This window comes from Numida meleagris, chromosome 3 (assembly GCF_002078875.1).
Source record: "Numida meleagris isolate 19003 breed g44 Domestic line chromosome 3, NumMel1.0, whole genome shotgun sequence".
NCBI lineage: Eukaryota > Metazoa > Chordata > Aves > Galliformes > Numididae > Numida > Numida meleagris.
In genome coordinates, this window is record NC_034411.1 from 77,097,415 (window position 1) to 77,121,605 (window position 24,191).

A 24,191-nucleotide genomic window follows, 5' to 3' on the forward strand; every position below is an offset into this window, starting at 1 on the left:
CCTACTATGGGACCACCATGGAGCATTTGTCTGAAGAGAAGTTTTGTTACATCCAACTAAATGAGTTTCTGTTGCTGCTCTCAGTACTCATTCTCATCAAGGGCCCTCACATGGCTATTCCAGCATGTAAGAATGCATTCAGGAAGGAGCCATGATCAAAGCTTCCTGGCTGGACTGAAAATTGGAGACTCCATGCAGAACCAATGCCGTGCTGCATAGCAGTACGCTGGGGTGTGTCTTGTGGAAGTCTGAGGTGAGCTGAGTACAGCAGGCAGGCACAGATTTCAGTTCTGCTCCAGGCTGCATGTCTTGGCTTACACTGCCTTAAGTATGGAGTTATATTCATTTGTATTTAACTTACTTTACTGATGTACTCTGATTTGTCTTTTTTTTTCTCTTGAATCCATTAAAGAAATCTATACTGTGAATCAGAGAAAAAGCCACACCAAGCAAAATTGCCTGATGTAGGTTTTTCAAGAGTCAGTGACTGCCATTAGCTGTGGCCCTGGCTTATTTAATATTTCAGTTTTTGCTGGGGTGAGAGGTAGATCCAGAGTTGTTTCCTGCTTGCAGGTTGCAGCATGTATCTCAGCTGGAGTTAACTTGTCTCTTCTAAGAAACTGAGCTTCTCAGTACAGACTGCCAGTTGAGTTACCAGGTTCATGAAACAAATGGGTGGGTACTACAAGAAACAGTCTGACTTCCACCCCCTGTCTGTATGCTCCAGCCACTTACCTTGGCCTTGCTGTGGGACTGGCACCCTGTGGAAGCTGATTCAACTCGCTAAACTGGCAGTAACAAAGTGGGTGACTTTCTGCTGTTTTGTGAGATAAATTGCCACAGCAATGGCCCCAGGAGCATCACAGCTAGCACAAGAGAAGGGATGATGTTGCATGAATGGAAGTAAGTGAGGAGGGACCGGGAATGAGACACCCTCTCTAACTCCTTTTGGGAGTGAATATGTAACTGTAAATTAGTTGCCTGGGGAGTTTTTGGGCAGAGGAGGGAAGAGCCTGATGAATTGATGCCTGATGAATGTTAGGCAGTTCTGGAAAGGAGACAGAGCGGATCGCTGCTGGTCTGTGTCGGGTTTAGATGCTGAAGTTCCAACTTTGGCGGGGTTTGAGCAAGCCGGATCCCACCCTGAAAGATCTGCTTATAAAACAAACAAACAAAAGAGTTGTTCTGTGTTTTTCACTGGAATGCCACTAACTGTGTTAATGACAATGGGGACCACCAATAGTGTGAACTCCCTGTTCTAATGCAATACTTCCAGGCTTCTTTAAACTGCATTTTATAAGAGGCATCAAAGGCGAAAAAATTCTGCATTAGCTCAATGGGAGCTGCGTGCATACATCAGAAGGCAAATTTGGCCCCCAGTGTTCTCCCTGCAGTGAATTTGAGTCTCTGATAGCATCAGCGCAAGAAGAATAGAGCAGTAGCTTAGGAGGCATGTGGCATTTCCTGGCTGGGTGCAATGGATTCCCCAGCTGAAACCAATAAAAATCAGTTCAGGAAGAATTTTTCAGAAAATCAGTGGTGAAATTGACAGTCTTGAAATGCTCACACAATTCTTGCAGCTGTGGAGTCCTTAAAGTCAATGAGTTCCAGGAAAAATGACAATAGTTCTGGAAAGTTTCCCATGACTGCCTCTGGGCAAACATTCAGAATAGCTCGTTTACTCAACGATGCTAATTCATTAATCATTAGAGATACTTTTGTTCAGTTTCCTTTGAAGTTGGCCACAACTTTTCTTTTCTCCTAAGATGAAATGTGGTCAATTATATCCATACATAGATTTAACACGGGGCAGGTTCTTCTCCCTGATAAATTATTTACTTGCTTTGTCAACTCAGACTTCTAGCTCTCTGATGTTTCTCAGTTGTATATACTGACCAGAAAATGCTGCAAGTCTTACAGTTTTATTGCATTAGATTGGCTTTCCTTAAACCTCAGTCCCTAATACCCTAAATAGCTGTAGCAGACTTTGATGTGATTAGTCCTTAATTTTCTTATTAAAGGACAAATCATTTTTTATACTCACATGCAACTATAGCATTATCCTTTAAAAGGCATGACTTGTCCAGCAGTACCCCTTCTTCTGGAACTGAGAGGTTTTGACAGCTTGCTGGTCTTTCTTGCCTTTCCTTCCGTTTCTGTGCTGAGGGGGGACCAGACATGAAAGCAGATGGTGCTGCAGTGTTCCTCTGGGCAGGCTCAATCTTAACCAGCCCTGCTTTCTGAATGACTTGGGCCCTTCAGCACTGCAACTGGGTTGGGAAGAGATCACTCTGTTTCTCCTGATCCTCTTGAGTCTCTCGGGCCTCTCTGATAGGTCCTCTCCTCTCCTGTGGGTGAGGTTTCACGAGGCGACTGTCAACCCACAAGCTTGCTGCTGGTGAAAGGGGCAGGCGTGTTCCTGGGCACATGCTCCATTTGTCTCCCTTCTGTCATCTCTGGGATATGTCCGATCCATTAGTTCACTAAAGTGGTGAAAACTATTCACTTTTTCTTGATTTGTTTCATTTTGTTGGGTTAGATTTCTGCCAGTTTAGTGAGCTAAATTCACTTTCTAAGGGGTCACATGAATGCAAGAGCTAGTGAAAAGGAAGAGTAGGTCTCCATAGCTGGCAGCAAGAGAGGGAGTGGAAATGCTGCTGGTTAAACTAAGCAGTTTTGAAAGAGGATGGCAACAGCTGCTGCAGTTCTAATGTTTTTGAGAACGCTTAGTGGGCTGAGTGTCTCAAGAGATGGACAGGGAGTGCCTGATTTGGGAATCTTCACAGCGTTCAGGCCTAGTGTAGGTGTTGAGCTGCTCAGGCTGTTCATCCTGTGGTGTTTCCCAGTGGTTGTTTAGAAATGTAATCTGAAAGGCAGAGGGAACTGTGGATTTTAGGCATGCAGAAAATAAACGTGTGAGGGTGGGCAAGAAGTACTACATGTTGCAGTTTTGAATGTTAGTGTCTACATTTTACCTGAGCTCTCTTTGGCTTTGGATGCCTCTTTTGTTTGGCTAAGAAAGTTATCGTGGAAGGGACGACTGTTACAGTAGGGTATGATACTGGTACTTAGAGGCTATATTTGGGCTTGCAATTTCAGCATGTAGTGCTAAAAATTATCTACGAGGAGAGCTCAACAAATTGTATAGTAGTCACAGGAGCACTGTACTGATGCTCCAAAATACAGCAGTGCAGAGGAGCAAGCTTCCACCTTGCTGTAACATCACAGACCTTGGAGCAGATCCTGCTGCTGGCTGTTTTGGGGAGGGCAGGATTTCCACTGAAGAACAGCAATGGAAGCTCCAAGGGGATTTCCCATCAGCTTATGTCTTAAGCTCTAGAGATGTCTACATCTATCTTAATTGTTCCAGGAGTCTGCATCTCACCTAGTCACTTGAGATCAAGGTCACATGAGTTGTTCTCTGTTTTCAATACAAGACAGTTCTCTATTTTCATGCAAGACAAATTTTGCTCCATTTTCTCTCCACTGTCTAGAAAACCTAGGTGGACAAAAAATTCCTGCATTGATGCCCACATGTGATCAGCTGAATCTGGTTTGGCTGTCATCATCAGCAGTATTATCAGTTTCCATGAGATCAACAGTTTTCTTACATACATAGGACCAATATATATTTTCTTGATGGCTGCTAAGCTGATTTCTGGTAAACTTTGTAACTTTAGGAAAGCTGTATCAGTCTTTACCTGAGCGGAAGGGATAAGAATGTGAAGAGAACTACAGGCAACCAAAAACATGCCAGAATTCCAGTCTGAATGGGACAGTTTCCTGGGGAGGAAACACAGCGACCTGAAATGTCTGTAGCAGATATTAAAAAAAAAAAAAAAAAAAAAAAAAAAATAGCAAGAGGTCACATTTTCAGTCATCTGCTCTTGAAGAGGTCATACAAATTCATTTACTTTAAAAGCTTTATATGAGGATTTGAAATGTCAAATTTTACCCTCCTGAAACAACTTCTTCAGGACACAAGAGCCTCTTAATTCTGACTGATTTGTGCATGGGACGTTTGGGGGCCCAATAGTTTTTCAAGGAGTTTGAAGACACAGGAATTAGCTTTAGAGATAGAGAAGTCTGGTAAGTCCTAAAATATGTTTTTGTTCTTAATTATGCCAATTAAATTGAGTTTCTGACTTGTACTCATGGAAGGTTTGACATTTCTTGAAGGATTCATCTACTATACTTTTCTTTTTACATCCTTTTTACTTTATGGGAAGAAGAAAGATTAATTCCTGTGTAAGTGCCAGTGAATTACTTATGCTTAAATGAACTATTTTCTGGAGTCCTTGCCTGTTCTTTTCCAGCACATTGAATTATTCTTTCACTTCCTTTTTTCCTGGTGTTTTAACACAGCAAGAACTGCTGAACAAACTGAATTGGTAGTCACTTTGTCTTCTAAATGCAAGACTGTTAATTATCATAATACACAGATCTGCCAGAATGACATATGTGTAATAATAATAGTGCCAAACATTTTTTCTCAATCTTCGTATAAGCAAAAACCTAAGAACCTCACACTCATCCCAGTGTTAAATGGACCCTGTGAAGATGTTGGCCAAGTACAATCTTACGTAGACAACTGCAGATCTGCTAAGTATCTTTCACGTTATTTGAGATGGCATATTGGATGGTGTGAAATGATCTTGGAAGAATAAGCAGCCCCGATGGACATTAGCTAATGAAAAATACGTGACATACACATTTGGTGGAGGCTGAAGAGGGAAAGGAAGTAAGTAAGAAGTACCAGGCGGAGAGTGAAAGAGAAAGCAGGACTCTCTCATATTTAGTTTGATGTCATGGGATACTTGGGCCTCTTGGGGACCGCATTTATGCACCTGATGCAATCAGCCACTCCTATCATTGACTTCAGGTCTGAGAGTTACACCCATCTACATCAGAGGATGGAAATGTTCCTCAAAGAATGTTTGGGCTTTTGACCTTTAAGCTACTCTACTTTGTCATTTGTTTTCTGAGCAGTTCCATATCTGTGATTTGATTCTAACTGCTGTTGCACTTGGCTTCTAGTATACAGGAACACAGAGATGAAGTAGAGGTAACTTTGTGAAACAAATTATTAAAGGAAGCAACTCTTTTAGTTTCAAAATCATGTTAATTTTGCTCCAAATCATAATTCTAAGCTTTCTCTCTTATTTCTTATTAGTCTAACTGATGAAATAGCACAGGCAAGCTTTCAAGCATACTAGTCCTCTTTCAGATACGAAGCAGAAATAGAAAACTGAAAATTAAGAGCATAAATTATTGCATGCTTCAACACTCAGTCTGTCTGCTGACTCCAGTGTTAAGCTGGGAGATCAGGTAACTGTAGCAGGTGAGAAATGATTGTGTTTTCCTAATTTTTCAGGCAAATGCCTGAAAAGATGCTCTTAGGTGCATTTCTGTTGGCACGAGAGGGAAAAGAGCTGAGAGTGGAGAAAAGAAGTTGACATCAAGTCTGGGTAGTCCATATCTAGCAATGTTCTGTGCTCGGCACAAAATTGGGATTTATCAACATGATGCAGACCTTGCATTTAGGAATACTAATCTCAGTTTATATTGAAAAGTGAGAGCATCATTTGATTCTATTATCTTTCTCCCCTCTGTGTTTCCTGTCAACTTACCTATACAGACATTTTCTGATGTCTGTACCCTTGATGTCCTTTTCCCTGTGTTTCCAGTCTGTTTTGTATATGTTTATGAGATTTTACCCACATTTCTTAGGTCATAATATGGTATCTCACCATTCTTGCTTTACTGTTGCTATGACACATTTCTTGTTGCCTTTTCACATTATCCTCCATTCCATCTATACTACTTAGAACTACTGTTCCCTACAGTAATTTCTCCTTGAGTTGTTCTACAGAATCCTTCTGTGATATCCATCTTTGACTCCCATTGATTCTAAGAGGATCTGAGATTATTTAGAACCTTTGAAAATGTCTAGAATGTTTTTAAGTCGATACCTGAGAATGGATTTAAGTGAAGATGGAAAAAAACTGAAAACTCATTTAATGATTAACACAGCTCGTCCAGTGAGAAACGGTGGTCATCATCTCCACTTCAACTATTGCATAAAGGAAGTAAGCTGTGCTGTGATGGCTTTTATCTGTAAGCAGTAATTCTCAGTTTAATTGTGTCCTTATTTCTGAAACTATGAACAGTATATTCCCAGGAATTATGTTTCTGGGAAATAGCGGCAGCACAAAACGGCATGGAGCTCTATGCTGCATTGCTGGGAGTGACCCTTTGAAAGAAAATGAATGTTCTCTGACATTCTTTCTCTCTTCATTGTAGCTTAACTGGCATCAATACAAAGGTTTACATCTGTATTAAAGATGTTGGTGATTGCTGAATGCATGATACATGGATGGCCATTATCATCTGCAGAGAGTTAGTGTACTATACGTATAATCAATCAGTTTCTGTTCATGTCAGGAGCTGGCCAGCTTGTTACAGCTTGTGTCACTTTAACCCTTGCAGTGGAACAATAAAAAGCAGAAATACTGTGGAACGTGCCACGAAACTCAGGAAGTAAGCCAACATACCTAATTCTTCCCTGCCAATCCCATAGGTGCAAAGATTTGTTAAACATCAACCCAGGTAGCCTGAACAGTTACTGTTTAGGCACTCATGGTTAGTCTGAGTCTATTTTAATCTCTTCTGATCACTTTATTGTGCATTGTGTTCCCTGTACTTCTGAATGAAAATGTTTTCATAGACTGAACTTACAATTAGTACAGGAAAATGGTGTGGTCATAGTCAAATATGACAAGTATTTCTCTAGTTGCCATATTAATTCTTCCTGCAAATGTTATAGCCGTGGATCTAAATTATGGTTGCAGCCACACTGGTGCAGCTTGCACTGGTGAAAAATTCTGAATGTTGTGTCTGGCAGAATGTAGTATAATCTCTGCTCTGGTATGGCCTCACCTCAAGCACTGTGTACAGTTTTAGGTGTCACAATGTAAGAAGGACGTAAAGCTATTAGAGAGCATCCAAAGGAGGGCTACAAAGTTGTTGAAGGATCTGAGGGCAAGGTGTGTGAGGAGTGGCTGATGTCCCCGGGTTTGTTCAGCCCAGAGCAGAGGAGGCTGACAGGAGACCTCATGGCGGCTGCAGCTCCTCATGAGGGGAGTGGAGGGTCAGCACTGAGCTCTGCTCTCTGGAGAAAGTGACAAGACCCACGTGAACGGCGTGGAGCTGCGTCAGGGAGAGTCATTATGGGGACTGGGAAAAGGTTCTTCACCAGAGGGAGGTCAGGCCCTAAAATAATCTGCCCAGGGCAATGGGCTCAGATCCAGGCTGCCAGAATTCAAGGAGCATTTGGACAATGCTCTCAGACATAGGGTTTGAATTTGGGGTAGTTCTGTGTGGAGTCTGGAGCTGGACTTGATCCTTGAAGATCCCTTCCAACTTGGGATATTCTGTGATTTTATGATATTTCTGATTGACAAGAGAGGATTCATTTTCCTGCTTAAAACTGGGCTGCTATTCAAATTCTAGGCAATCTGATACTGGCTGAAGTCTTGTAGATGGGTTTGAAAACTGGACCTGGTCAGCAGAGTAACTGCTGTCATCTGATGTGCTTTCATTTGCCTTTTGTGTGATGGACTGGTGGTAAAAGCTCTCGCCCAGGAAGTCAGAGGTGATGAGTGAAGAGCAGGAGGGAGCCTGACTCTGGTCCTGTACTTCAGGCTGTATCCAGACTGAGGGCAGAATTTGGATTCCAGACTGTGTTCTCAGTCCTCTGTTGTTCTGTTCAATGGCAAGTTACTGAATTAAAATAAAAACACATTGAGAACATGGTCTGGAAGGGTAGGTTTGTAATGTGTATGTATTCCAGGAAAGTAAGCTGGTAAAATAATAGAGGAAATAGTGCATTTGCTGGAGAAGTTAAACAGGAATTAAATAATAAAACTAGTTCAGATGCAAGATACGCTTTGTTCATGAGGGTGGATAGCGATAGGACAAGGGGGAATGGTTTTAAACTGAGACAGGGGAGATGTAGGTTAGATATTAGGAGGAAGTTTTTCACACAGAGGGTGGTGATGCTCTGAAACAGGTTCCCCAGGGGGGTTGTGGAGGCATTCAAGGCCAGGCTGGACGTGGCTCTGGGCAGCCTGGTCTAGTGGTTGGGGACCCTGCACTCAGCAGGGGGGTTGAAACTCGATGATCTTTGAGGTCCTTTGCAACCCAGGCCATTCTATACTTCTATATGTAGATTTAAGAGCATTTATTGACTGTATTAAAAGGAAATCAGATAATCCATCTTGTTTCATAATCTAGAAAAGACCTTGATCCCTGGCCTTGCTGCTCTACTGATGCTTTACTGGTTGCAATGTGCATGGGATGAGGCAGATCTTCAACAACAGCTAGAGAAAAGATTAACTAACTGGAAATTATAGAATCATAGAATTAGCTAGGTTGGAAAAGACCTACAAGATCATCCAGTCCAACCATCCACCTACCACAAATAAGCCCACTAAACCATGTCTCTCAACGCTATATCTAAATGTTTCTTGAACACCTCCAGGGACGGTGACTCAACCACCTCCCTGGGCAGCCCATTCCAGTGCCTGACCACTCTTTCAGAAAAGTAGCGTTTCAGTCATTTTGCAATGATTTTTTCAAGGAATAGGAAAAAGAACCCAAAGAACCTCATGTTTCAATGGTTGTGACAGAGTTAAGTTAGCATGACTATGCCTTTCTATGCTCAAGTAATTGCTAGTAATTGCCAGGCTTTACAGGATGTTGAACTTGCACTGAGAGATAGCCTAGCCCATGTCTGAGAAGTCCAAAGATGTCCTCAGACATGTGCTCCCACTTCTTGAAGTAACTGAGCTGAGAACTGAAACCCTATAAACAGCCAGAGAACCTCTTAAAATAGTCTAAGTATTTTCAGTGAGATGATGACATCTTTGAAACTGCAGTCAGGATTTGAAATAGACAGTAGTAAAACTGAAGCTTCTGGAAATGCAGTCCCAGACCCTGGCACGGATGTGTGCTCTTCATCCTGCCTTTGGTTTACAATTGTTGGCATAATTTTTGAGTTACTAGAATTTCAAGAATAAGAAATTCTTCTAATCTAAACATGATATTTATAGTGCTATTTTACTTTTAATCTTCATTGTGACTAAATTAAGTGAAACAAGAAGTTATTAAACACATTTCAATTCATTGCCATTGCTTCTCTTAAATTTTATGTGAAGCAGGAAGCTGCAGTTGAAAGCAGTGAAAGACAAAGGTCTCTGTCTGAGCCAAGGATGTGACACAGCTGGGAAAAAGAGTAAATATAAATCTCAGGCAAGATACTGCTAGCAGAAGAATTAAATAGAGAGGATTTTATTCTATGTAGTACTGATATGACTTTAGCTGAATTCTTGCATTTCGTCTGCCTGGTTTAAAAAAAAAAAAGAAAAAACACCAAAAGATTCAAAGTGGAACAGGTGCAGAGTATGATGACAAGATAATCAGTGGAAAAAGAAGCCTGCTTCAGGAGAGCGGGATAAAAAAAAAAAGATATATAGACTGACTGATAAAGGTTTAGAGGGGATGTTAATACTCTTTATAAATACATTTTGAGGGTTAGGAGAGTGGCAGTAAAACATGATCGGTTGAGAGAAAAGTCAGCCTTAACAGTTCTGTGTGCCAGAATATGTCTCATAAAGACATCTTTCAAGCACGTGACATTGTTAATTTTTTAATTAAAAATTAAAAGAATAATATAAGAGAGAAACTGAGGACATTGCAGCAGGAGCCAAGGGCAAAATTGCTGAAGTTACTCCAGTAGGAGAGGAAAAGAAATTGTTTCTTACTTTCTTTGGGTAAATTCATTGAATTGCCCACCAGATTCAGACTGGAAGCAAAATTGCAACAAAGGTACTCAAAGATGTTTCATAAGCACCCTTTCATCTTTCATTCACAGGTCTGCATCTACTTCCAGTCCCCATGAATTCACTGGAAGAATGAATGCCAATAGAGCTACACCAGCTTATGTGTCCTGAAGATCTCTTGCAATTTCTTCATCAAAATTTCTTCAGATTCCTTTTGATGCAAACTAGTTTATTGCTGTGATACAACAAAATGCCACATGCAGGTAAATGCATGATTGCTGTTGTTGGATAACCTTCTGGTGTCATTATAAGACACTAGAGAGGGTCTTGTTTATCCCTATTTTACCTGAACTGTTTTTTAAAGCTGTAGTTTTTAAACAACATGTAGGGTTTTTAACAGTATTGATAAGCTTTGTCCTAGGGTTTTGAAAATACAAATATGTAAGCAAGGTTTGGGTTTGAGGGGCTTTTTTTGGCTTTCCATTTTGAATGGTTTGTTGCTAGGAGCTCAGAAAATAATTGTCACTTTTACTTAGGTGTATCCCACATGAAACTGCATCAGGGTTCTCAGTACTTCAGATGTCTGTCCTCCTGGATCTTAAGGGCCTCTAGTTCTGCAATATCTCTGGGAGCATTTTTTCTAACATTTTACTGTCTGTCTTTACTATTGGAAGGGTTTTCATTAACAGATTTGTTACTTATGAGCTCTCTCTTCCTGTCCTCACAATCTCAGAGGTGGAGAACAGGTTTGCTTTCTCCTCTGTCTCTTACCTGTTTTGAACACCGTTATTTGTATGAGTAGAAATCACTAAAGGTAAAATCCAGTTTCTTGCTCTACAACTTTTGCAATGAGTAACTGTGCTGTTAAGGCACTCAGGTAGCTTCAAGCATCACTTGGCGCAGACACAGGGTAAGACAGCACCAGAGTGACTTTATTTACACGTATGAGCAGAGTGACATGTAGTATGGAAGCAACTGAGGCTAGCTATAGGAAATGGCACTGTGAAGCAGGGAGCAAGAAACTCAAGAAAATATCTATAATGTCTACTAGGACAGTAAGTTTAGTGGGACCATCGTAAGTCTGTAGCCTCTAATGAGTGTTTCTCTGACATAAACCTAAGTAGTGTTAATGTACTTCAATCACAGGTCACACCAATTATGGAATAGCACTTCTGAGTTTGAAGATTAGTATTTTCTCTACCCTGGTCTGCATGTTGTCTCTTTCAACGCTGCTCTTTTTACAGTCGAACTGTTGAACCATTGCTAAAGCATTTTATGTACCCGTTTTCTTATATAGTGTTGCAATTACATAAAGTGTTACGCTTTTTGATAAGTTAAATACAAAGCTTATAATTTTATAATGCTTCAAAGACCTTTATTCCGAGCATTAATGACCAAGTAACACACCTAAAAAGAGAGACTGGTAAATACTTTGGTGTAAGATAGATTCATTGGCTTTGGTTCATTTTGACATTGTTTGTCCAGCACTGTTAAACAGACTATTCTCCTTTTTGGCTGGGATTGATCTTACCCGAATGCAGGATAAAAATTCAACTAGGAGCTTAGCTCAGACTGCCTTTGTCAATGAGATGGGCACTGACATGATTCATCTTGCTTGTTTTCAGCAGGAGGTCTAAGGTAAGATGTCCCACTCCAGAACCACTCTCCTTCCTCCTTTTCACCACAGCTAGAATTTAAAATTATCTTTGAATAAGCATTTGACTTTTGAATAATCACCTTGAGATCGCATAGCATGAATCTATGCTGTATAGGAAGAAGGTAATTTTAACTCCAAAATATTTGAAAGCTAGTACTGTGATGTAGTTGGACTTAACTATGGCTAGGCCTATTTTAAATAGCATGTTTTGGTAGTGGTACTCTCCATAATTTGTATTTTATTTACTGGTGCTGCTGGTTTCATTACTAGCTCATGAGAAGTTAGTGTTTTTTTCTCTTGCTCAACACTCTGTGTCGATAGGCCGTTTAAAAATATTTGCTTAGCTTGTATTAGTTATGGTATCTTTTGGACAGCATTTGCTTGAGATAAATAAAATGTGGTCAGTTTACACAGATTAAAAACATGTGATTTGAAACAAACATGCATTTAAGGAAAGGAAACATTTGGAAGTTGTTAGTTTTGTAAGCATTTCTTACAAATAGATGTAATTCTAATAGTCTTGAGGATCTATGCAAGGAAAAGAAGGACTTTATTTTTCTTGACCTGTGAAGCAGAATGATTGGCAAGTACTGGGACTTAATTTGCTGGAAAACAAGTGATCTCATGGTTTAAATGGCTTTGCCAGTGAGTGCAGTAAGAATTATGAAGATGCAAATCACAGGATATGAAATAAATTCAGTTCCACATCATTTGGTTATCATAAATGTTTTCAGTAATGCACTTACTCTAGTATTCTTTGTGTCGATGTACAGTAACATCTGTTGGTCAGAGAAGTCCAATTTTTAATAATTGTCTTGACAAGGCACGAAAAGATCAAGTAGCTTGCTCAAGGTCACATAGAGAGTGAGATTTAGTTTGTGTTTGCAAAGAAATACTGCCTGGATCCCAGCCTTCTACTTAGTTGTTAGAGCTCTTATTCTCCTCACTATTTAGAAGTGGTTCCATATAGCACGTGATTAAAGTGCTTATGGCTGCAGCTTCAAGAAATGCTGTTATTTGAGTTGGAACCTGAAGCACTTCTATTCAGAGTGCCAATTAAAGATATTAGATAGAAAAGTAAACAAAGCATGATTTGGTAATATATATCTCTAATCATATGGGAAAGCTAAGCTTGCATCTGCTAACAGTGTAATTACTAATATGCAGTATTATAATACAGCTGCACAAAAGTATTTTTACATTTTTTTTCATTCAACCAGGAACAGAAAAAGAATAAACTCTTATGTATTTTTTTTATTTAACAATTAGAGCTGGGAATTCTTAAAACACAATACTCCTCTCATTTACTTACAGAAAGATATTTCACTTTGAGGAATTTTTGTAATTAAAAATAGTTCTCTGTAAAGAATATTTTGGGAGTTAAAATTTTTTTTTTTATTTTTTAATATGTAATATGTCTATGGGAATAATAGCTGTTTCCAACTTGTAGCAAAAATGTAGGCATGTGATGTTGCAAAATCTAAAATCTGTTTGGTACTCATTCCCATTACTTCTTTTTTGGCAAAATACTGCTCAGGGGTGCAGTGTGTCGATACAAATGTGTAATACCTGTATTCAAATCATAAAAGCATTCAAATGACATCAGCAGTGCAGATTAAAGGTTCTTTCTGTTGTCCTCTACCTCCAATGGTGGCTGTAAGCTAGGAATGACGACGAGCAGGACAAATACACTGAAGCAGGAGTGGGAGTGACTTTTTGCATGGTCTGATAGTGATATGACAAAGGGAAATGGCTTTAAACTAAGAGGGTAGATTTAGGTTAGATGTTAGGAAGAGATCCTTTACTGAGAGGGTGATGAGGTGCTGGAACAGCTTGCCCAGAGATGTTGTGGGTGCCTCATCCCTGGAGGTGTTCAAGGCCAGGTTGGATGGGGCCCTGGGCAGCCTGATCTGGTGTTTTAACAGCCTTGCCCATGGCAGGGAGGTGGAACTAGATGATCTTTAATGTCCCTTCCTACCCAAACCATTCTATGATTTTCCAATGGCTCCTGGCTCTGCATGATGGGAGAGAGCTGACATAGCTGAACTTTTCTTCATGTTACAAAGAGATGTATGTTCACCTCGGTTTTTTGGGATAGACACTCCTACCCTATCCTACAAATCCCTGCAATGATGCCCAGTTTGCTTCAGTGTATATTTTTGAATGTTATTTACCAACTTATTCTAGAGGTAATGTCATGCTTTATGGCTTGCACTGTTTTAAGCTTTTCATTCTTCAGATCCATCTAAAGTCATTTTCATTTGGAAAACCTACAACACACTTGAGTCTGCTGCCTACGCAGCAGTATTTAGACCATGACAGGAGGAAGATTCCCTTTGAATTATATTTAATTTACTGACTTTCACTCCTTTAGTGTCCATAATTTACTCTTATTTTTAATCTCCTTGATTCAAAGCTAGTATGCAATAATATCTTGAGTCCTCAGATATTACAGTGCCAGGACAGAAAAAAGTGTAAGTATTTGTGCTACACTAATATTCCAAATAAAATCAATCATAATACCTTGGTGTGATTCTATGCACTGTATCAATTTTTGTTCCCCCATATCGTGGCAGATTAGAAAAATTAGAGTGGAAGTTCCAATGAAAAATATGTGTTGCAGTCATAAAGCTTTTCCTGTGTGTATAACTTACTTTTCTCAGAATCAGAATATGAGAAATAATATATAATCAATTCTTTTAATTTTAAGGGTAGTATTGGCAGCTTCCCTCAGTGATCTCTAAAATGTTCAGCTTCATCAAATTTCAGGCTGTGGGGAGGGATTGGATGTTAGTGCCAAAGAAATTGGCAGGATTATCCCCTAACTGCCCCAAGTACTCAATGCCATATTATGCCTGGGCACCCAGCTTACTGATATGTTTCTCTATAAGTACATGCATAGAGTGATGTTGTTACAGGATGGGGCATGCAAGAGGGAATGAGTGATAGGGGCACTGCCAGTGAAGATATGTGTATGTAAATGGGACCTTGACATTGCAGAGCATATTTTTAAAAATGTTGCCTTCTTCATTTTATCCATTTGAACAATTTGGATGCCATAAAAATAGACGTAAAAGTACTGGGAACACTAAGATTCTCACATCAGAAAGGAAGGGAGGGGAAATATGTACGGTATTAAGTATGGCAAGGGAAGGTAACTGGCTCAAGCAATGCAGTATATGAAGAATCTAGTCCAGAACTCTCCTGAGATAGTCAGCTGGCCAAAAAGAAAACGTGTTACACTTTTGGTCACAAATAGTTCTGCCAATCTAAAACATTCCAAAATTATGAATCAGGCCCCAGGAATCACAAGATTAGGAAGAAAAGGAGAATTTTTAGAAATAGTGAATATCTGGAGCTATTTGTATCCTGTTCTTTGAATCTTTACTACATGTTATGAATGTATTTACAGTTTTCTTCCACATCCTTGAGAAAAAACTGGTGCTCCTTTAAAAACTCAGATTTTCATCAGGTAACACAACTTGAAGAACTTGGGCTTTGTGGAAACTCCTGGAAATCAGAAACTTTGATAATACATTCAAAAAGTTTAACAATAATGAACAAAAGAACATCAAAATGAAGCAGAAAGGCTTCAGAAAGGTTAAACTGCCTCTTTTAGTGAGTTGACTTGCATTGTTACTGAAATTAAAGCAAGCCTGGCCAGATGAGAGGAGATTGCAAAGATTTTATTGATTAACCTTTTGCAGGGAACACATCTCATTTTTCCTGCTAAAACAGAACAGGCTCCGAAGAGTAGAATGTGATGATTTAGAAAACGCTCGAAGGAGAAGCAATGACAGGATTTACGGCATTCCTAGATATGCTGAAAATCACAAAAATGTGGAAATATTGATCCATCACTCACACAGTCCTTACATTTTGATTGTATTACATAAAGATCTTATAGAGCAGGAGCACAAACAGCCTTGGCTCAAGCTAGGATATGTAGTTTTCAGTTTCCAGAATTATCAAACTCAGCAATGTTTTTTTTACAGACAGTCTGGAAGAACAATGAAGAGCTGTATAAAAATAAAATTATCTGTTTTGATGACAATTACTACCCTGAAGTTTAGAAAATTTGGAGGCACATTGGAGCTAAGCAAAACCAGCTTAGGAAAAGGGGTAAGGTTTTTCATTTCATAATCCCCCCCCAACTAGGATGGGTATTATTACAGAAGAACAAAAAGTCCTGAGGAAGCATTGCCAACACTTGACAGCACAGGCATTGTGATCCTTGAAACAGAAGCCGTGGAAGGATTAAACATCCAAGCTGCAGTAGTTTGACCAACTTCTAATTTTAAGCACATTCACCTGGATTTTGCAGAGGCAGGATGCCTGACATGCCTCAGGACTGCTGAAGGAAGAAGCAGAAAGAAATGAATTATGAAATCCAGAAATACTCTGCTGAGTTCAGGGAACAGAAAGAACATCCAGAGGAGGATGTGCAAAGCTGCCTTTTCTAGAAGGCTGTGTTCCTGTATCCAGACCTTGGAGGAACTTCCAGCAACCTTCAGGCTGTTTGGGGTTATGTATTTTCTGGCAATGAACTCAAGGGCCCAACTGAGCAGCCAGGGATCAGCTTAGAGAAATGCTATCTCCTGTGGAAGCACTACAAAGAAGGGTAAATTCTGAACCTAAATTCTCATTTTCTAGTGAATATTAGAGGACTCCTTTCTAGCTATACTACTTCCTTGCAGGCTGGCTATGTTGGGCTTAAGAGCAACATCTTTGGGTCATGAAGCCACAGTGAGAAAGTGGGCAACAAACTTTATAAACACCATGTTCTGCCCTGTGCTACCAGAATAGGTTTAATAACCAGATGTTAAGGGGTGGTATTTTGAGTAGTAGGAAGGGAAATAACTGACAGGATGAAGATATTAAAGGATGAGAGTTTATACTGGGCAAGATGTGAAGGAGCTACTGATAGGAAAAGGGGAAATAGGCAAAGGAAATTATGGGCTGGATAAATGAACCCCAGATACTTCAGAGTTGCCTTCTTCCTCTCACTTTAGTTCTTATTCTGAAAAACAAAGGGGCAAAAATCAGTAACTAAAGTAAAACCTTGCAGCATTCTGAGCTGTTTACCCTTCATATTCTTTTACTACAAAATGACAGCTGTTAAGGAAACTTTCTGGGAAGGCAATTCTTTGCCTAATTTACTGTTAAAAATAGTAGTTGTAGCTCTCAGCCTACTAATCTCTCTGAAGCCAGGCAGATTTTCTGCCCAAATGAATCTGAGCTCATGGACAAGAGATTTAAGTTATTTGTTGATCCTAGCCGAATGTTTTTGCCGGGTCAGGATGGCTCTGTACCTGGAAAAACAAAATTAATGATGGCTATGTTATTACACTGTGCTGGATACATTTGTACTGCTATTTCAGTGAGTTAAACCTGAAACTAAGGAGTTGCCTCTTTTTTTCCTGCAAGTTTCCTCTTATTGCCTTTGCCTGCAGATATAGGTCCATACTTACACCTTAATAAACCCCACAGCCCTTCTATTCATGTGGAAAAGAAGCTATGGTGTTTTATGCCCTTTACATTAGTTTATTTTAGGGAATGTTAATATAAATATATAGATTCAGAAAAGATTTGATGACTCAGTAATAAAATACAGGTACTGGTTATTAAAATGAGTAGACTTTAATCTTTGTAGTGCTATGGTGAAAGAAGCTTTGGATGATGTTCACATATAAACAATTTAGAGGGCTGAACATCACAAAGCAGCTACAGGATTAAGTGCTGATTAACCTCTTCAAGGGCTGACTTCTAGAATTTGGATACCAGGAAAGGGGAAAATGCATGAGATTTAGGGAGCAGGTTGTGGGATAAAAGTTCTGAAAGTCTTCAGCTGTGCTTTAATTATTTACAGTGGTATGAACACTGAATTAGCTATGCACTCAGCTGAAGATACAGCCAAGCAGCCATAGAGACTTTTGGGCTGAATAAATTCGGCTTTGTTCAAATGTAGCTAATACAAGCAACACATCTGCTGATGGTTAAGGAAGCCTCAGTGTGGCTGGAAGACAATATATTGTAAATTGTATGAGCAAATTATTGTTGGCTATGTCTTTTACTATGACAGTAATGGTGTGTAAAATATGAAGCTCTAGCCAAGGTCAGGATGGATGGTATCTCACTGAGCAAGATGCTAGGATATAACTTTCAGTGTCATTCTGTCCAAGTATAAATTCATGCTTGCTATGTTGTTTAATGTGGCACAGTTTACGTCTCTGAAGACAGAAGAGAAAACCATGCTGTGTTTAATTCTCAGCTGATTTATCTGAAGATAAGAATAGATGCAAGAAATTCTTTATAGATAACAGTTTCATATGGAATATTTACCCCTGCTCTGCACAGTCTTGTCATAACAGTGCAAAAAGTACAGAGGCATTCTGCTTATGTGAATTTAACAGATGACATAACTTATTGGTGCTAAGATTTGCATGTATCTGAACTGTCAGATATATGAGATCATCCTTCTTTTATACTTAGGTTGACCTTCTCCACTAGAAAATATTTTAACCGCAGTTTCCATTACAGCTCTGCTTTAGATATTATGTACATGCACAAAAAAGCTTTCTTATCCCCTCTCCAAACCTGAAAACACTGTGTTTCCTGGGAGACATCAGGTGGAAAAGTAAATAAAGAAGTGGGAACGAGGTAAGCTGGCAACTAGTTGTGAAGAGTGTAATAAGTAACATTCTTAGCACTCCAGTGGAGAATTGTCAAGCATACTTGACCTAAATTGCTCCATAAATTATTGACCTTACTTTACAAGATATGCTCAGTTGCTTTTAATTTCACTACCACAACCTAACAGTCATTTCAGTTTATCTTCAACTGTAATAAGTTTTGGTAACACATCCAGGGAAACTGGAGCAGAAGGCTGAAAGCTCAAATAACTTATTCACATAAATGTTTTCATTTTGAAACTATTATTTATGGAAATCTGGGGAATATTTTGGGTGGCACGTTCACTTTCATTAAGTCCATGAAGTTGCATGTGATAGGGTTGAAGTTGGCAGTAGGCTTGTGCAGGTGCTCTCATTACAGGCTCTGGTTAGCCTCCTGCCTCAGAAAGGGTACAGGAAAAATAAAAACAAACAAACAATTTAATGAAATTGGGCTCCTTATAAAGAGGAACTTTTGTATTAAATAGGTTCAAGGTGGCATCTTTTACTCTCACCTTGGGAGAAGCTCAGCACTCAGAAGCGCCTGTAGTCCCTTTAGGCCAAACCAGTAGGACCCAGAGCCAGGCTCTAGTCTGTTCTTTTAGGATTGTTTACACTATTTTACCCAAAATCAGAATCTCAAATGGACAGGCTATAAAACAATTCTCTGAAAGATTTTCTGCTGGCTTCCCTGCCTGACACTCCCATGCATGGCATAGAAAGCATGGGTGGACTGTACACTGCTGCAGGATTGGAGACCAAAGGCCATGCAACATATAAAGTGGCTATTGTGGTGCTTGCTATTGCTTGCCTGAGTCCCTTTGTGAGTGTCTTTGTAAAGTGATGAGAACAGAGGTACAAAGGGAAGCAAGCAGTCTCCAGTCCTCAGAAAGAAGCGTGTTCCTAACAGTGGTCCCATTTTCTCTTCAGACATGGAAGATGTCCATCTCTTCACCTGTGTAGCTCTGCCCCATCAGTAGCTTCCGCTCTTTGTTTTGTTTAATTCAAACTCTCTCAGTCACCAGGTGGTTCTTCCAGCCCAGTACCTTAACTGCCAGGCAGGCTAGGGCTGCATGTGACTTACCAAATGGTGTCTCAACAAGTAGTAAATAAGATTGTTTGTTCAAAGGAAATGAAATATAAGACAACTAATAAAGTCCATTGATCTTTGCTTAAGAAAATAAGCCTGGTAAGATTTATTTGAAGATTTTTGTCTGTGCTGATATTTAAAAAATTGCATGCATGCCAGAGTTCCAGATATTTTTTTAGGATAAGTTCATGAATTCTTCAGATGTGACTTTGAAGCTTTTCCCAACCTTTTGAAAGCATAAGCAATAAAATTGGGTGGGTTCAGTGCCTCAGATGGAATCTCCTAGACGTAAAATCCATCTACTAAGGTGTTTCATATTTTCTATAAGCCAAAATCGTGCAAACTGCAGCCCAAACTACGAGGTGCTTGTTAAGCGTAGGCAGAAAACAGTGTCAAATGTTCTTTAGGCTGCCTTTCATAATGACTCGTTGGCTCTACTCCTGCAGGACCTCCTACAAGGAGGTCCTGGCCATGTTCTAAAATAATACACTTATCCATAGGCAGCAAAGACTTCAGCTGCAGCCTGCTGTTTGTGTGAGATTTGAACACAAATGGAAAGGTCTTTTAACTTCCCTGAACTCCTCATTAAACTGCTGGTGTGTTTTCTACCTCAGCAGAGAGTAGCAGTCCAACAAAGAAGTGCTGGAGGAGATTGGCATTGTATGTCTCTTCCTGAAATGTGGCAAACCAAGAAATGAAATGAGATCTCCAAACCAAAAAAGGCTGGAAAAGTATTTTCACCACTAGTTGCTGTGGGTGGCGATTCTGCAGAGGGGGTTCTCCTGCAAGGGGCTAGTGGTGAGAAGTTCAAGGAAAGGCTGCAGCCTTGAAACACTGCATCCCTTTGTGAAATCTGTTGTCTTTAAAATTATATATTTATATATATTTGTTTTGCAGTGTCTTTTCTAGCTGGACTTTCCCCTTTTCAGATCTCTATATCCCCCCATTCGGATCTCTGGGAGCTGAGGGAAGACAGGATAGGAATGTCAGGGCTGGATGTCTGTGGGTATGATTACAAACAGGTTTATTTGTCCAAGGAATAATGAAAACCAATGGCCTGAAACTGGAGCCAGACAAAGTCATGTTGGAAATAAGACATGAGTCTTCAACAGGGAAAAGATTAGCTGTTGGAAAACACTGCTGCAGGGAATGTTAGCGTCTCCATCTCTGGACATCTTCAAGTCAGAGCAGAGCCCCGTTTATGCTATGTTGTATGCTGTCTGGCACTGCTGGCCTAAGAAAAACTGGTTGCAAGTTTCTGAGCCCAGCATAACCTCCTGATCTCAGCATAGGAGTAACTGGATGTGATTTAGAGCTTTGGAAGGGCTGGCTATGTGAACCAGTTCCAGTGCATCCCCCTATCCTTCTGAATGTAAGGCACTTCACAAGAAAAGTAAGAGCGCTGAAATTCAGCCCAGGTTGAGATCAACAGGCTCACCTCTATTACATATTTGCTTTTACAAGATGTGTAATGCTGTAGTTAAAAGGTACAGTAAATAGTTCTATTTACAGCCTGCTGAGGTGCGTGAGCTTTTGAAAGCAGTTTGTCAGGGCTAGCATTTACTTGATTTATAGACATTTCCTAAAGCAAATGTAGTCAATTTTGTCATAATTTTTATTGCTTGTGCTAGAGCATAGCAGATTTGCTACCTGTTCCTTGTGAACTGATGGTTTCTCAGCTGAACAAAGCCACTGTGCTTAGGTGTGCTCTGCAGTGCCAGGTGAAACACTCAGTTATACCAAAATGGATGGGATTGGGCCCTGAGTATTAATTATATTGAAAATTTTAGAGTCAGAGTGGCAATGAATATTTGTTGCTTATACATTATCAGAAACATTTTACGTGTGGAAGATATCATTTGTTTTCAAAAGCTTAAAATCTGATGATCCCACTTTGCCCTTCTCATGGTGATTATTCTGAGACAAGTCCAGGGGCTCTGAACAAGCCAGAATTACATGTAATGTGAGGGACAGCTGGAAGAGCCAGCCCTGCTGCTGGAGAAAATAATTAGGGAGGTAATTATGAAAAATAGATATGCATGCACTGAAAACAACTAGAATCAGAAAGTAGTTTTTCCCCCTAACATCCGTTGAAGAGAAACCTGTGGCCGTATCCCTGCCTTGGAGGTGAAATTTAAAAATGTGTTTGGTTTTATTTATTGGTACATTGTGCCTATTCCACCACTTCATTGCTCACAAGAAATGTTTTAGTGGTAGTGCTTAGAGCTCAGAAATGTCATCTCTTCTGCCAGGGCTGATAGCATTGTTTAGAGCTGTGATGTTCAGAATATCTGGGATCCTGCTGATGCTTTTATAGTGGCAGCCACAGACAGTATTGCATGAGCTGGTGATAGCTTTACGTCGGAAAATTTTTATTTAAAACCCTACAGTCTCCATGTGCACTTGGTACAAATCTGTTTTGCTCTATAAATCTTTTTTTTTTTTTTAAGGATTAAGTAATCTGGTATTCCCCTGACCTTGGAAAGGCCATGAGAATTAAGTGGCTTAATAAGGATTTTAGGGTCAAAATGATAATTTTATTGTAGAGTTAGGAAAGGGAAGCAAATTGTAACTGGGAGTATTTCTTCCACTGTGAACAGGTAGCTACTGAGCCTCAAAAGTTTGTGCTACTATTAAAATGCTTTTATTTGAGGAGGAAAGAAATAAAACCAGCAGCAGTTATCCTTTTCAGAGAAACAAATGAAAGAAAGCACAGTGTGTGGCAATTTAGCACTGTGCAGCAAATAACTGTACTGGAAGAGATCTGCAAGGCTTCACCTGGCCTTGATATATTGATGTCCCCGAAGAAGTGAAATCCGTGTGGAAAATTGTGGTGGAACACCTACATGAAGGGAGAACTGGTGGTGTGGGTTCACTAGATGCACCCAGTCAGAAAGGAAGGGGAATTCAGCCATGTAGCTGGGGACATTACTGAGGGAGACTGGAAAAACAAAGTTTGTAATCAAACTGTACCACTGAAAGGCACTGTGGTGGGAGCTGGACTGTACGTGTAGAGTAGAAGGAGTAGGAGCTAAAGTGCTGTGTGTGATTGAATGTCTGCTGGCATAATTATGTTCCACCTTCGCATTCAGATTCAGTAGCATAGAGCATTCATCACATCCTTAGTCTAAAATACTGTAGAGAGTTTCTGTGCTTTGGTAAGCATTTATGACAGGTTGTCCTGAGGCTGAGCACATTTCAGCGGTAGATGAAGAGGTTCCTGTGTACATTGGCCACATAGCAGTTTAAGTTTGTAAAACACTTTGAAATCCTTTGGGGCAAAGGCCATGCAATGTAAGGCCATTATCATGTTTGCTAAGAAAGCTGAGTTTTGTGCCAAAAATGACAAAATCTCCTTTAAGCTTTGAAAGTCTATAGCTAGAATCTGCGTTAAAATAGTGCAGGAACAAAGTGAAATGGGACTTACCAGTAATTTTAGTGTTGCCTTGGCTCTGCCTCTTCCTGATCTAGGCAATGTTGAACCTATTCCTTTTCACCTTCTTCCTCTGGGTTCTCCGAAGTCCGTGGCTATAATCATGGGGTGGACTTGGCAGCATTATGTAGGACCTGGAATGTGTTTTTCCAGCAGCCGTGTCTGGTTTTGTGGCTGACTTCTCTGGCTGACGCCGCTGCTGGCTCTGCTGGCAGACAGATCTTCTTGGGGGCTGTTTTGGGTTCACAGTGCTGTCAGCTTGCTTCGTGTTCTGACTTGGATACCATTTTCCTTGAATCACACTTTTTTTTTTTTCTTTTTTTTTGGAAGACTGCATTTGTGGACAAAATTCCTAATATGAAAACACATGATATGGCAAAAATCTTTCCATATTTTGGAGTTCTTGTAAATGTTTCCGTGTGAACCAAGAGGAAATTTGCACATTTGCTCAGAAAAGTGACTCCTGCTGCATTCGTGGTCATTTCCAAATAAAGCTGTTTGGCTGGAGAACTTCTGTGGGAATTTCTGTCTCTTGTATTGTGGCAAATCCCAATTTCCATGACAAAAAATGCTCCATAGTACCCTTCACTGAAATAAGACCCTGATCTGCAAAGGTATTTACGTGACTAACTGTTATAGAATCATAGAATGGCCTGCGTTGGAAGGGACCTCAAGGATCGTCAAGTTCCAACCCCCTGTTGCAGGCAGGCTTGCCAGTCACTAGATCAAGTGCTAGATCAGGCTGCCCAGGGCCCCATCCAACCTGGTCTTGAACACCTCCACGGATGGGGCATCCACAACCTCTCTGGGCAACCTGTTCCATCACCTCATCATCCTCTCAGTGAAAAACTTCTCCCTGATATCTAATCTAAATCTACCCTCTTAGTTTAAAACCATTTCCCCTTGTCCTGTCACCGTCTCCTTGTGTAAAAAGTTGATTTCCTTCATGTTTATAATCTCCCTCTAAACACTGGAAGGCTGCAATGAGGTCTCCCTACAGACTTCCCATGTAGATGTCTCATTTCCACTGACTCATATGAATAACACTTATTACTTTTAAGGCTGTGGGTTTATACTGTGCAGGCAGCCAGATCCAGTAGGTCATGTTGCTCATGCCAGGTTGGCAGGAAGGCTCATTAGCTGACTAATTGCTGCAGGAGTTTTAATGGCTTGTTGTAAGCATTTTCACTAGGGGATGGGTTATATCCATTCATTGTCAACTGAAAGTACCCCGTTGGATCCTGATGAGAGCTGTCTGAGTTTTTTTTTGCTTTCTCTGAGATTTTGAAATGCATTTTCAGTGATCCTTTTTTTGTGTGTCTGGATTTTTTCTCTGTAAATCTTTCTTTGTCTTCCTTTCCCTTTTTCTTCCTCTCTACCTTCCATTCTTTTACTTTTTAGATTCCTTCCTTCCAAGATAACATGGAAAAGAAAGACAACAGGAAAGGAAGCAAAAAGCTGAAAAAAGGAAAACTGTGAAAACCACAGATCTTTTAAT

The 24,191-nt window shown here is 40.0% G+C and overlaps 1 long non-coding RNA gene across 1 annotated transcript in view; it reads left to right on the plus strand.

The window, feature by feature from the left end:
• LOC110397129 overlaps window positions 1-11,582 on the plus strand; it is a 32,976-nt gene extending 21,394 nt beyond the window's left edge. The window contains exons 2-3 of the long non-coding RNA XR_002437559.1: window positions 9,935-10,105; window positions 10,989-11,582. This is a non-coding gene — a long non-coding RNA (uncharacterized LOC110397129). The remainder of the gene's footprint in view (window positions 1-9,934; window positions 10,106-10,988) is intronic.